This window comes from Canis lupus, chromosome 7 (assembly GCF_003254725.2).
Source record: "Canis lupus dingo isolate Sandy chromosome 7, ASM325472v2, whole genome shotgun sequence".
Lineage (NCBI taxonomy): Eukaryota > Metazoa > Chordata > Mammalia > Carnivora > Canidae > Canis > Canis lupus.
Window position 1 is genome coordinate 29,552,248 of NC_064249.1, and position 14,197 is coordinate 29,566,444.

The 14,197-nt window shown below is 39.9% G+C and overlaps 1 pseudogene; it reads left to right on the top strand.

Annotated features, from left to right (window-relative positions):
* Positions 1–275: 275 nt before the first annotated feature.
* LOC112647960 (40S ribosomal protein S2-like) lies at positions 276–6,730 on the top strand (annotated as a pseudogene).
* Positions 6,731–14,197: the final 7,467 nt, after the last annotated feature.

Here is a 14,197-nt window from a genome sequence, read left to right on the forward strand (position 1 = left end):
TGGCACTTTCTTAATTTCACGATTATAACCCTTAATTTATATTGCTCCTAACAGGTAACTATTAAAGACTTTGAAGTTGAAAGTAATATAATGAGGCTTTTGTTTTAAGAGATGATTTTAATAGTATAGAAAGAAGAGAGTTTATATAAAAAGCCAGAGAAAGCCCCACCATCAAAAAGGGAGAGAAAACCAAATTAATGCATCATATCAAAGTCTAGATGAGAAGCCAAATGGAAAATAAAATTTGCACAAAATCTTAAGATGAAAACTTGACAATGGGTAAAAAGAGACCTACCTGAAACATATATAATTGATTTTTGTAATTCATATGCTTGTGTATTTTCTTTCCACTAACTTCATTTGCTTACGCGATATCATTCTTGTTCATCATTATAAACTCAATGTCTGGCCTCAATCCAAGTGAGACAGACACAAAAAGTTGTTAGGTGACAAATAATTCTGCATGACCTTTAATTCTCTATTGTTCTTTTGTTGGTTGATTTTTTTTTTTTTAACCAGAATTCTGTTCACTTCAAGGAACCCAATACTAAAGCCTTACTCTGAGTAAGTGCTAACCTCACTTATATTTTTAAATAATCTTTATTATATTTTAATCTCATTAAAATTGCTACCTTGAAGATAGATAATTTTTAACAATTCCGCTTCAGGTCCTTCTTGTTGAGAATTGGGAACAACAAATAAATTAGGAACATTGATAGATATGAGGAGACACCAAAAATTCTCCATCCAGGCCATTGGGCACTCTCAGATTGCTCCAAAGGCCCAAGTCCTCCAAGAATTTTATTTACTTTAGTCTGTTCCTCTAAAGCAGTTGTTATGCCTCAAAGAGTTGAACAAGTCAGATTCTGCAGGGTTGTTATACATCTTTCTCAACTGTATATGCCAAAAGAAAATAAGCAATAGTAAATAGCTCTGATCAGAGAAACCACTCAGAAACAAATAATAAAATTCAAGGCATATATCCTTTTCACATGAGGTCAGCATTACCACCTCCATTTTAGGAAAGGAAACGCAGTAGGCATACCTTTCTCCGTGATGCACAATGTATGCACTATAGCTAGGGAGTCAGCAGGGTTAACTTTACTAATGAAGTTTGGCAATGCTTTTTCATGGTATTGGCATCTACTATTTGGAATAAATGCACACTCTCAAGAGAGAAGCTAACCAAAGCTTCTGGAATCACTATTAAGTTGTGAGTCACTCATCTCACACCTAAGTAATAATTTTGATGTTGCAGGCTGCTATAATATCTTATAAACCCAGAAAGAAGAGCAGAAAATTGTTTTTTGGCTGAAACATAAAATACTTAGAGACAGCAGGATTCAATATGGTAACTGATGCCGTTTGAGACCCACAGTACCCTACAAAATAAATAAGGCCTCTCCAACTCTCTTTCCACTGACAGGTCAAATGTATGAAAGACTTTCTGAAACTATTTTAGTTCAGCTAGGAAACATTTGGCCTTGTCTTCATGAATTGCTTGTCCTGTTATCCTCATGTTTTAAAGGAAATGTTTGCTTTTCCTAAATGAGTCCAAAATGAATGATTGATTTCATCTGTTTAACTAGCAAACTTAGTGAGGAAACATTAAAAAAAAATTTAACAAGTAGTGAAGATACCTATGCAAGAATTACTCATTCCAAGCCCCTCCCCATTCACATGAGTATGAAGGAAGTCACCATACAAGAACAAGAAATCACACTCCCACATAAGCACAGGGTCCTCACACTGTTACACATGAGCACATGGTCCTCACCCTCCCCTTAGGAGCACAGGGTCCTCACACTCCCCACGTGAGCACAGGGTCCTCATCCTCCCCACATGAGCACAGGGTTGTCACACTGTTACACATGAACACAAGGTCATCACACTCCTCACAATCACCCAGTCCTCATATTTTCACCAATAAGTTGTGGTTGCAAGTCCTACTACATTGCACCCACAGCTAATTGATTCAAGGGTAAATAAATGCCACATACCAGTGATTTCTTGGATTTCCTCATGTATTCGGGAAAAATTAACCCAGTCTCTTTCAGGTGAACAACACTATAATGCATAAAACTAAAAAACTGTCCATAGCCATATTTTCTCATCTGTGGAAAGATTGACCTATGGTGAAAGAGGAGAAAAAAGCTGGCATGTGAAAAAAAAGCAGAACTGAAAGAAAGAGCACTGAGCATATTCAGTTTTCAAATTCAATTGCTCCTAAAGTCTGATGCCTTCAAGTCCTTTAATAGTTTTCTGCTGTTGTGACCTGTTAGATAATGAAACATGTTTGCAATACTCTCTCCTTTTAATTTAACACATTTGCAAGTTGGTTTTTCCAGCCTCCAATAATAGTTTCAATTTCTGTATCAATAAGTACAAATCTTGTTGAACTAACAGAGAAACTTCAAATGGCTTTGAAATACAAAGTTCAATTTTTTTCTCATCTCTACTGCAGAACCCAGGTTGGTTGAACAGACATCATCTCAAATATTGCTGGTCATGATTGCAAGAAAAAAAAAAGAAAGTTTTTGAAGGTGTCACTTTGTTTAGCACTTATGGGTTAGAAAGAGTCCCAGACCTATCCAACCACCAAGGGGTCTGGAAGTGCAGAGGGAAAACTGAAAATATTTGAGAAATAACTCTAACCACCATCACACCCACAACTCAATGTTATCAGAATGGATGCTGAGATAATTTGCATCAAATATATTAAGTATTGAAGCAAGGAGAAATCGCTTGTGGTACTCATTATATTGTGGGCCACAAATGTTCAGCTTCTCAGCCATCAGATCAATTTTGTTCAATAACTCAGAACTAAGGTTTGCTAATTTAAAAAAATAAGATAGTTTCAACTTCTCCAAGAAAATACCAAATGGTGGATAACATAAGTGATGAAGCAGGCCCCTGGAAAGGGAGGCCCCTGGAATGGAAGGCCAAGTGGCTTCCACAGAGACTACCCTAAAGCATCTGGGCTGGAGTCTGGGAAGGATCATGGTGAGTCTGGGTGAGGCAAAGGCTGGGAAATCATGGAGATAAGATTGAGGACAAGGGATGGATCCCTGTCACCAAGCTGGACCATCTGGTCAAGGATATGAAGATCAAATCCCTGAAGGAGATCTATCACTTTTCCTCACACATTAGGGAATCTAAGATCATTGACTGTTTCCTGGGGGCATTCTTCAAGGATGAGGTTTTGAAGATACTGCGTATGCAAAAGTAGACCCATGCTGCCCAACAGACGAGGTTCTAGGCATTTGTTGCCATTGGAAATTGCAGTGAACATGTTGGTTTGGCTGTTAAGTGTTCTAAGGAGGTAGCCACTGCCATCCATGGAGCTATGATCCTGAACAAGCTCTCCGTAATCCCCATGTGGCAAGATCAGCAAGCCCCACACTGTCCCTCACAAGGTGACCAGCCACTGTGGCTCTGTGCACCTCATTGATGCCCCCAGAGATGTGATCTCAGCCCCTGTACCCAAGAAGCTACTGATGATGGCCAAGATTGATAACTTCTACACCTCACTGGGCCAGGGGCTTCACTGCCACCCTGGGCAACTTGGCTATAGCCACTTCTGATGCTATTTCCACGACCTACAGGTATCTCACCCCTGACCTCTAGAAAGAGACTGTGTTCATCAAGTCTCCTTATCAGGAATTCACTGACTGTCTTGTAAATGCCCACACCAGACTCCAGCTGTGGCCACCATATAGTTTTATACAAGAAAAATAAAGTGAATCAAAGTCTGTTAAAATAAATAAAATTCAAAAAAAATAGTTTCAGCTATGAGTTTTCTATTTATTTGAATGAAGCTAATGATAAAGCTAAAAGTGAAAAGAATTGTTTAATTTTTGTGTTTTGATGCCAAAGTGCTTAACATGTAGACCACAAAACTGATATTATGGTTGAAATTTACAAGACACACAATAACCATTATTTTGGATTGCAGAAAACAAGAAGCAACCCTCCACCCACCCAGCCAATCTACATTAGACATACAGTGTGAACAAAAAATAAAACTTTGTAGTTAAAAGCCTTTTGAAGTCTTTTCTTACTTCAACAAAATCTATACCTTCTAGCTGAATCAGAAACTGGAACTATTATTAGAGGCTGGAAGAATGCTAACAATGACAAAATATTTAATAAAAATGCTGCCAATAATAATTTGGAAGGCAAATGAAGTCCCTAATGAACATTCATATATCAGAGAAAATTCTATAAAAAGGATGTTATTAGGGGCACCTGGGTGGCTCAATCTATTAACCATCCTACTCTTACCTTCTGCCAGGGTCATGATCTCAGGATCGTGGGACCCACATTGGGCCCTGGACTGGATATAGAGCTTGTTTGCAACTCTCTCTCTCTCTCTCCTTCTGCCCCTCCTCTCTCCCCTTCCATGCTCTCTCTCACCCTCTCTCTCTCTCTCTCTAAAAAAAAAAAAAAAAAAAGAAAGAAAGAAAAGAAAAAGAAAGAAAGTTAGTAGCTTGTTTTCTTTAGCTGGCTGAATTTGATAAGACACAAGAAAAAGATAAGCTCAGAGAAAGAAATAGAGAATATCCAGGAATTTGAGTATGTGTAGGGGTAGAAAAGGCTACATTTTATTGTGCTAAGCAGTAAAAGATAAAACTGTGAGGACGTTTAAACCATTAAAATTCAGCCTTGAGTAAAGGATAGAATTAAGTGCATGTCCATAACACCCATTTGTCAAACCTCCTAATGAAATAAGGTGTCTCGGAGCAGAGATCCATTTAATTTTATAGTACCCAGTGTATATCTGCAATTGAGCGAACAGTTCACAGTATAGAGATAGACACGTGGTTCTCCCACTGAAGACTGATACACTGAGAAACTCACAAATAATTTGAAAGAAAGGCATGAGATAAAGAAAGCATGAAAGTATAGTGAATATAAGAAATGTCTGGGAAAGAACTGTAGGTGTGGCTATTGGCACAGAGAAGTGAGTAGGAGCAAACAGATAAGGATCTCAGTGAGTTTTTAAAGCGTTATATTGCCAAAGAAACTGTGAGCCTGGACTAAAAACGTTTACGGTATTCAAAATTCAAAATGGCACTTGGATCCCACCAGTTTATGACTATGAAAGCTATTCAGATCTCAAGAAGGGCATGTTCTAAAATACCATTTCAAGGTTATGGAAAAAGAAGAATCTCCCCAGAAGGTGGACATGGGGAAGTTACATGGAGAACACCAGGCTGGAGAACTACTCCAAGAGTACAGGTTAATCAAGAAGCACTTCCCATTCCCAAAATAGAGGAACATCACAACATCTGCCAGGTAAGAGTTCAGAATTGCTACAGACCAGTGACTGGAGATTCTCACATTCTTTTCACTCAGGAACCAAAGTGTTTCTTTCAGTTATCCTGTTGTATTCCACTACTATATATTGAGCATGGGGATGGGAGCATGTAGTGGGTTGAATGGTGGCCCCAAAAAAGATAGGTCCACATTCTAATCACTAGAAACTGTGAACATGATCTTATTTGTGAAAAAGAGGTCTTTGTAGTTGTATCACAAGTTGACAGCTTGTACTGAAAGGGACAGAGATAGGAAAAAAATGAAAGAAGGCCATGGGTTTTCCAAAATTCCACAGTAAGGAAATTGGTTGATAGAGCTACTCAGCTGCAAACACAGGTTAAAGCAAGAAAGATGGCTGCCAGGGGCTTGGAGACCAGTCAAGTCATCATGTGACCAAGGGGTGGAATCTTGCCACAAATGATTACTCTCTCGCTTTGGAACCTAAAAGAATTTCCCCTGCTGGACTTAGACCTTGCTTGGGACCAGTGACCCTTTAATTTTCTCTAATTCCTCCCTTTTAGAATCGGAATTTGTATCCTAGACCTATTACACCATTGTGTTTGGGGAGCATGTATCTTGATTTCTAGTTTCATGAGTTCTTAAACAGAAAGGAATTTTTCCCCAGGATCAAGTATACTCAGAGTATTATCCATAAACAGATTTAAATGGTTCAGGTAATGACAGTGGGGAGTTTTTGAATTGATGACATTTGTATAAGATTGGGACTTAGAGTTGATGTTGTTATTATGGACTAAAAATTTGGAGAGTATTGGGATGAGTGAGTGCATTTTGCTTGTGGATGGATGTGAGTTTTGGCCAGAGGAAGGACTAGAGAGAGCCACAATGATATATCCTAAAAGGATATATCCATATCCTAACCCCTTAACCTATGAATGTGACCTTATTCCAGAAAAAGAGTCTCTGTAGATATAATTAAATTAAGACTCTTGAAATAAGATCATCCTGGATTATCTGAGTAGGCCCCAAGTCCAATGATGAGTGTCACACATGGATACACACACAGACAGCAGAAGGGAAGCCATGTGAAGACAGAGGCAGAGAATGGAGTAGTGCAGCCACATGCTACACCTACAGATGCCAGACACTGGAAGAGGTAAGGAGGCTTTAGAGGGAGCATAGCCCTCCTGACACCTTGATTTTGAAGTTCTGGTCTCCAGAATTGTGAGAGAATAAATTTCTATTGTTTTAAGCCACCAGTCATTGTTAATTAGTTATGACAATTATAGGAAACTAATAAATGACATAAGACTTGTCTTTTAATTTAGTTCACAGACCCGTACATCAAGATGAGTCACATCCAGATCTGATGTGGACACCACTGAGCATTATCGTCCAATATAGAGACATTCTTGCATCACCCACAGCCCCTAGATTTTCAGCTGGTGACTAAGTAAGTGTCTACATAGAATTTTTGGTTTGTCTCCCATGGGATGGCATGAAAGTACTTTGCTTGTGTATGGGGGAGAATGACTTAATCTGTTTTGTTCACTATTATATTCCCAGGCTCTGTAAGAGCAGAAGGAGTGTTCAGTAAATGTTCATTAGATAAAATGAATGCCACCTGCCAAGTGTCATTTACCTTAAGTGGCATGCCTTCCGCCACTAGAAGCTGGAAGAGGGGAGAAAAGGTTCTCCCTAGTATCTCTGAAGGAAGCATGGCCTTACCAACATCTTTATTTCAGCATAGCAATACAGATTTCAGGCTTCAGATTGGCCATAAGAACTGCAAAAGAATAAATTTCCATGTTTGTTTCAAGCTACTAGGTATGTGGTCATTTGTTACAGCAGTACCAGGAAACTGATACAAAGCCCAAAGAGGTTAAGTGACTTGGCTGAGGACTCACAGCTAAAGAACAGTAGACAGCGATCAAAAGCCTTAGGTCTTTGTAGTACTCTTTCCACTACAGCATTTAGACTGAGGGGATTTTTATTAGAAATTCAAGGGCTGGAGGTGGAAGTGGGGGCAAGAGGGAATAGTGATGAACATATTAGAAATGATCATTCCAGCACTTCCCAGCTTTCTGGCATAACATTTGGTGGCTTTTAGCACCCCAATTCCACAGTGGAAGAGCAGGTTTCTAGGACACCAAACTGGCATCCACTTCTCTAGCCAAGAACATGAGTCAGCCCACAATGGTGAACATCCCTGGCCAAGACTTGATGAGCCAGCTGTTTGTCTTTTCTTTTTCTCTGCTCCAAGTTTGCAAGTGGAACAGCATATTTTTCAACAGAAGAGATTCTGGAGCTTGGCACACAAAATCTATAGAGATTAATGGCCCTTTTAGGCCGGAACCTAATTAATTGACTAAAATGATGAATGTGGCAGAGAGCTGCGGTTTGCTGTTGCAGGGCTCACTGGGCACACCCACATCAAGATAATCTTCATCAAGTCATTGACTCTAGCCAGTGGAAAGCATGTTGCCTTTGCTCTTTCCAAATTCACAAGGATAGTAGGACACGTTCCATTAAAAAGCTCAGAATCTAAGAGCCTCTGATTGGAATTCCAAGCTTCTTATCCCCAGGGGAGTCTGAGGAAATGGGAAATCATCAGCCTGGCTCAGGAGTAACATGGTGCATATCAATGAGAGAACCACTAGAATCTTCAAGCTCCCAAACCCATGTGTTCGTACACACAGGACTTGGTTTACATCAAGTGATTCAGTGTGAAAGACTACTGTTAAGAGAGTCAGAGGAGTGCAGCCCAGGTAGCTCAGCGGTTTAGTGCCGCCTTCAGCCCAGGGCGTGATCCTGGAGACCCAGGATCGAATCCCAAGTTGGGCTCCCTGCATGGAGCCTGCTTCTCTCTCTCTCTCTGTCTCTGTCTCTCATGAATAAATAAATAAAACCTTTAAAAAAAAAAAGAGTCAGGGGAACTGGGATTAGTCCCAACTCTCCAAAACCTGGCTAGTCAATTCACTTGATACATCTGAACCCCAACTTTCTTACCTGTGAAATGGTAAATTAGGGTCTTTAAAGTTCTTCCTAGGGAACCCTTATGCACTATTGATAGGAATGTAAATTGATTCAGCCTTTGTGGTGAACAGTAAAGATATTCTTCAAAAAATTAAAAATAGTACTACCCTATGATCCACTTCTAAGTATATATCCAAAGGAAATGAAAGCAGGTTATTGAAAAGATTTCTGTATGCCCATGTTTAATGCAGCATCATTCACAATAGCCAAAATATGGAAAGAACCTATGTGCCCATCAGTGGAAAAAATGCATAAAAGATGTGAGATACACACACACACACACACACACTCACTCACACACACTGGAATATTATTCAACCATGAGAAAGAAGGAAATCCTGCCATTTGGGACAACATGATTGGACCCTGAGGACATTATGCTAAGTGAAATAAGTCAGACACAGAAAGGCAAATACTGCAGTGCATCACTTACACGTGGAATCTAAAACAAAAAAACAAAGTTCAAACTCACGGAAACAGAGTAGAAAAGTGGTTGCCAGAGACCAGGGATAGAGGAAAAATGAGGTGTTAGTACAAACTTTCAACTAAGATGAATAAAGCCTGTACACCCAAAACTAATAAAATATTGTATGTCAACAATACTTCAATATTAAATTTTTTAAAAGATGAATAAGGACTGAGGGTTTTAGGTAAAACATGGAACTATAGTTGATAACACTGATCATTGAAATCTGTTAAGGGAGTAGAACTTAAATATTCTCACCAAAAATAAAATACATATGTGAGGTGGTAGATGTATTAATAAACCACATGTGGGTGGGGGTCCCTTCACAATGTATATGTATATCAAATTACCATGATGCACACTTTAAATATCTTACTATTTTATTTGTCAATTTTACCTCAATAAAGCTGAATTTAAAAAAAAAAAAGAAGAAGAAGAAAGAAATGAAAAAAAAAAGTTCTTCCTGGCTCTACAACTAGAGTTCTACATCAAGGTAATTAATATAACCTAAACCAAAACATCTGAACAGATGCACGCAGCCATGCCCCTTGACTACATCCTTCAGGCCCAATGGGCATGAGGTAGACAGGGACTGGGGACTCTCATGTGTGTGACTGGAGCATACTGACACAGTGTTCTCTGCTTTGCAGTTATTTCTGAATCTTATGAATGCATATATATTTGGTACTTCCCAGAAGAGCTTGGCTGCAGTGTGCATCTGTTCAGATGTCTATCCATTTTAGAAGTATCTATCTGCTCTCCTGGAAGACAGAAGAGACATCAGTATTAAGTGAACGCCTGAGGGTTTATGCAGATATAAAGTATTACCATCAAGAATGCCTTGCTTTCCTAAAATGATAAAATTTTAAATTCTATACTCCTCTCCCTAAACAGTAAAGGAAATTTTCAGCAAAATGCAGTTTGGTATAATAAAAATAATAAACAAGAAAATACAATCCGATGCGATTAATAGGCAAACGAAAACTTGTCTCCAAATTCCAAACATTCATTTTAATAAGTCAACAAATGAAACTTAGTTTGCAAGGGGAGACTATCTAGCTATTTGGAGGCAATGGAGGACATTCTTGAGTTGAACCCCAGCTCTTCCATGTACTAGTGGAAGTGCCCACTAGTGACAGTGGAGAAATTAATGTTCTCAAACTCGGTGTCTTTATAAAATGGGGATAATAATCATTTCCTCACAGTATTGTTAGAATTCAAAGAAAATAATCAATTTAATAGACTTTCTGTAGTGTCAGGAATATCTAAGTTCTCAGAGGTGATCAGTAGCTGATTTTGCCAAAGATTGAGGACAGCAAGGGTAATGAATATAAATGGAAAGTGTATTTAAGTTACAATTACAAGTATTTTGGCTAAAAAAGGAAGAGGAAAGGAGAAGAGAGGGGGATAAGGGGATGTGTGGAAGTAGATGGTGTGGCTGATGCTTTGTTGTTGTTGTTGTTTGCTTGTTTGGCAGGTATTTTGTTTTTGTTCTGATGATAAGTGATGGAGTAAGGTCCCCGGGATCAGGAGGGATAGAAAACAGTAAGTTTAGTAGGAAAAGGGACACCTCTTCCACTGAACTATGGAGACAAGAGGGAAGCAGATGCAGCAGACAAAAAGAAGCTGGCTTGGTGAAGGAAGATGGTGAAGGTGAGGGTGCCCTTGCTTGATGGCCACAATATACGCCAAAAGCTGAAGATTATGGTTCTCTGGAGGAAGCGGAAGCTGGATGCTTGAGAGTCATAACCATTCAAAATGTTAAGAGAACAACTTATAACAACACTAAAAAATGAGTTTGCTCATTTGTCCCAAGAAAGTTCACCTGGGACATATAAAAGTCTGGCTAGGTAAGACCAAAGGCTCAGCAGAGGCTGAAAACTGAATTTGTAGGACACAATTCTATAAAACTATTAACTTATTCTGAGCAGAGAAAGAAAGTCTTGGCAACCAAATGTATGAATATAGAATATGGGTCATCTGGGTGCTTCAGGAATGGGGTTTTGCTGAGTGTTTGGAATAAAATGACAATAATACTATAAATCATATTGTCACATGCGTACTCTTTCCCAGAGAGTAGTTTAGTGTGGACAGGGTTCAGAACGTGCAAGTTTAGGCATCCATATAATGAGAATAATAGTGTCAATAGCAGGACAGTTTTTTCATTACTATTACTGACCTAATGCACAAAAGAAAAAAAAAAAACCTTTGAGCACATCTCATCTTTATCATTCATATGCCTTCTACAGTCTTCTCCCTGATTTGACTTTTGCTCCCGTGGTTCATAGTAGGAAGAGCGACTCTTTTGAAATAAAAAAAATCAGATTATCTTGCTTAAAATTGTGCAAAGGCTTCCTGTTATAATTAGAACAAAGTAGGCTCCTGGCCTCAGGAGGATGCCATGATCCGGAGTACCTTCCAACCCCATCTCCTCTCCTACTCCCCCACTCCCTTCCACTTACCCTGCTCTGCTTACCCTGTTCATCTGTCTGTCCTTTGACATCCTCCAGCCTCTTCTGAACTTAAGTCTTAGCCCACGTCATTTCCTCTGCTAGAAATGCACTTCTCTGGGCTGATTCTTCTTTCTCATTTATACTAGTATCACCTCCTCAGACGAGTCTCTCCTGGTCTACCTGGCAGACCCACCTGTCTACCTGTGCCCCAACCACTCTGTGCCCCCTTAGCCTCTTCTAGCTCAACAATCTGAGTTCATTCCATTTGTTTACTTATTTATTTACATACCAAAGTCTCCTCCATCTCTGAAAAAGTCCTGGCAGATAGCAAGCCCTCAAAAAATACTTGTTGAATGAAAGGAAGAACATGAATGATCAATGTTCCATGGCTTGAGGATGACATTCGAAGCTGAAGGCCTCTGTCCAGTCTCTCATTGCTTTTCTCTCACTGCCAACAAGTACTTGAAAACCTTTTAAAAATTTGTGGAGCTACACTAGACACTGTGAAATCTTAATCAGGAAAATGATTCCATGCTAATAACTTTGCTATCTAATGAATGCCTCCCTTCCCAGTGTCATCACTGTCATATACTAACTCAGTCAAGGAGTGAGTCTAACTTGGACAAGGTCAAACATTGGGGCAAATGTAAATAAGGGCTTGTTTTTTTTCAGGGGTGAGAGTGAGAGGGTAGCTATGGGTCTTTGAGGGTTATTCAAAATCAACAGAGATTGTTGATGCCAGGACAGAGTCAGGAGACCTCAGCTAAGCCCTGGCCTTCCACTTACTGAATGTGGGACCAAAGACAAAGTACCAAACCTGTCTTACGCTCCCTTTCATCATTGATAACCTGGACTAATGGTAAGATGACACCATAGGTGCACTGTAAGGGCTAGTCCAGTTCTGTCTGCAAAAGGGCTTTATAAACTCAAAACTGCTATCAAATCTCAGTTGTTTTTAAAAGTATGTCACCTTTGCTCAGATGGTCTGTGCCATGCAGACCCCACACATGACTTCTTTTGTCTTCAGAACACAAGATCTTTGTGGATTTTTTTAAAGATTTTATTTATTTATTCATGAGACACACACAGAAAGAGAGAGAGGCAGAGGAAGAAGCAGGCTCCATGCAGGGAGCCTGACATGGGGCTCCATCCCGGGTCTCCAGGATCAGGCCCTGGGCTCAAGGCGGCACTAAACCGCTGAGCCACCCGGGCTGCCCTCTTTGTGGATTTTTAAGGTGTTACTGATCTGGGACACATTCACATTTTAACATGAGCTTTCAATTAACGGGGGGGGGGGTGCTAAAAAAGAGTAAATGAAATGCTGGGAATTTTAGTTACCACCAAATAAAGGCAGGGGAGGAGGATTTTATAAAAAGCACAAGTTCTGAGGATAGGCCTGGCTCTAAATCCTGCTTCTGCCATTTCTTAGTTGAATGACCTTGGAGAAATTACTTAACTCTGAGTTTTTGGTAACGTACCTATATAGAGAAGATAATAATTCCTACTTTAGGGATTTGTTAAAAAGATAAAATGAAAAAATACATGTAAAAACACCTGCCCCATACCCAGCTCATAAGAGTAACAAAGAAATTTGGTTGTTTTTCCTGTAATTTATAGTGGGCAGGATAGCAACTGCCACTTCTATTCTGGAGGAAAAGGAGCCCAAAAGAGAGTATCCTTCAAGAACCTTTGAGTTCCAGTGCAATGAGGGAGGACTTGAGCTATGGGCTGATGCCCATGACGGGAGCATCCAGCTTCCTCAGGGGAATCCCCCAGGAGGACGTGCAGTCTGAAGAAGAGAGGAAATGCACATGTCTATTTCTCAGATGTCCCCACAATTGTGGTTTCACAACCAATGTGTCCACCTAAACCAGAGCAAGTTGAGAGAGCTCCTGCCCTCCATCACCACCACCACCAATCCAACATTTACTGACACACCTATCTGTGGAACCAGAGACATTTTCATTCAGGCACAAATTCTACACAAATGTGTGGGACAGGAAAGTGCCAAGCAAGACAATAGATGCTGCAAGGTAAGTTATGGGATATACCAGACTTGATGTTCCAAATTTGCACACAGGATTGCTTTAGTTACACTGGAATATGCTTATGAGTAGTAGAATTAATTTCTTTTTTTTGTATATTTATTTATTGGAGTTTGATTTGCCAACATCTAATATAACACCCCATGCTCATACCATCAAGTGCTCCCCTCAGTGCCCATCACCCAGTCACCCTAACCCCCTACCTACCTCCTCTTCCACTACCCCTTGTTGGTTTCCCAGAGTTAAGAGTCTCTCATGTTCTGTCACCCTCTCTGATATTTCCCACTCATTTTCTCTCCTTCCCCCTATAATCCCTTTCACTAGTTTTTATATTCCCCATATGAATGAGACCATACAATGTTTGTCCTTCGATTGATTTACTTCACTCAGCATAATACCCTACAGCTCTATCCACGTCAAAGCAAATGGTGGGTATTTGTCATTTCTAATGGCTGAGTAATATTCCATTGTATACATAGACCACACTTCTTTATTCAGTCATCCTTCAAAGGACACCGAGGCTCCTTCCACAGTTTGGTTATTGTTGACATTGCTGCTAGAAACATCGGGGTGCAGGTGTCTCAGCATTTCACTGCATCTGTATCTTTGGGGTAAATCCCAAGCAGTGCAGTTGCTGGGTCTTAGGGTAGCTCTATTTTTAATTCTTTGAGGAACCTGCACACAGTTTTCCAGAGTGGCTGTACCAGTTCACATTCCCACCAACAGTGCAAGAGGGATCCCTTTCTCCATATCCTCTCCAACATTTGTTGTTTCCTGTTTTGTTAATTTTCCCCATTCTCACTGGGGTGAGGTGGTATCTCATTGTGGTTTTGATTTGTATTTCCCTGATGGCAAGTGATGCGGAGCATTTTCTCATGTGCTTGTTGGCGTTGTCTGTGTCCTCTTTGGTGAAATTTCTG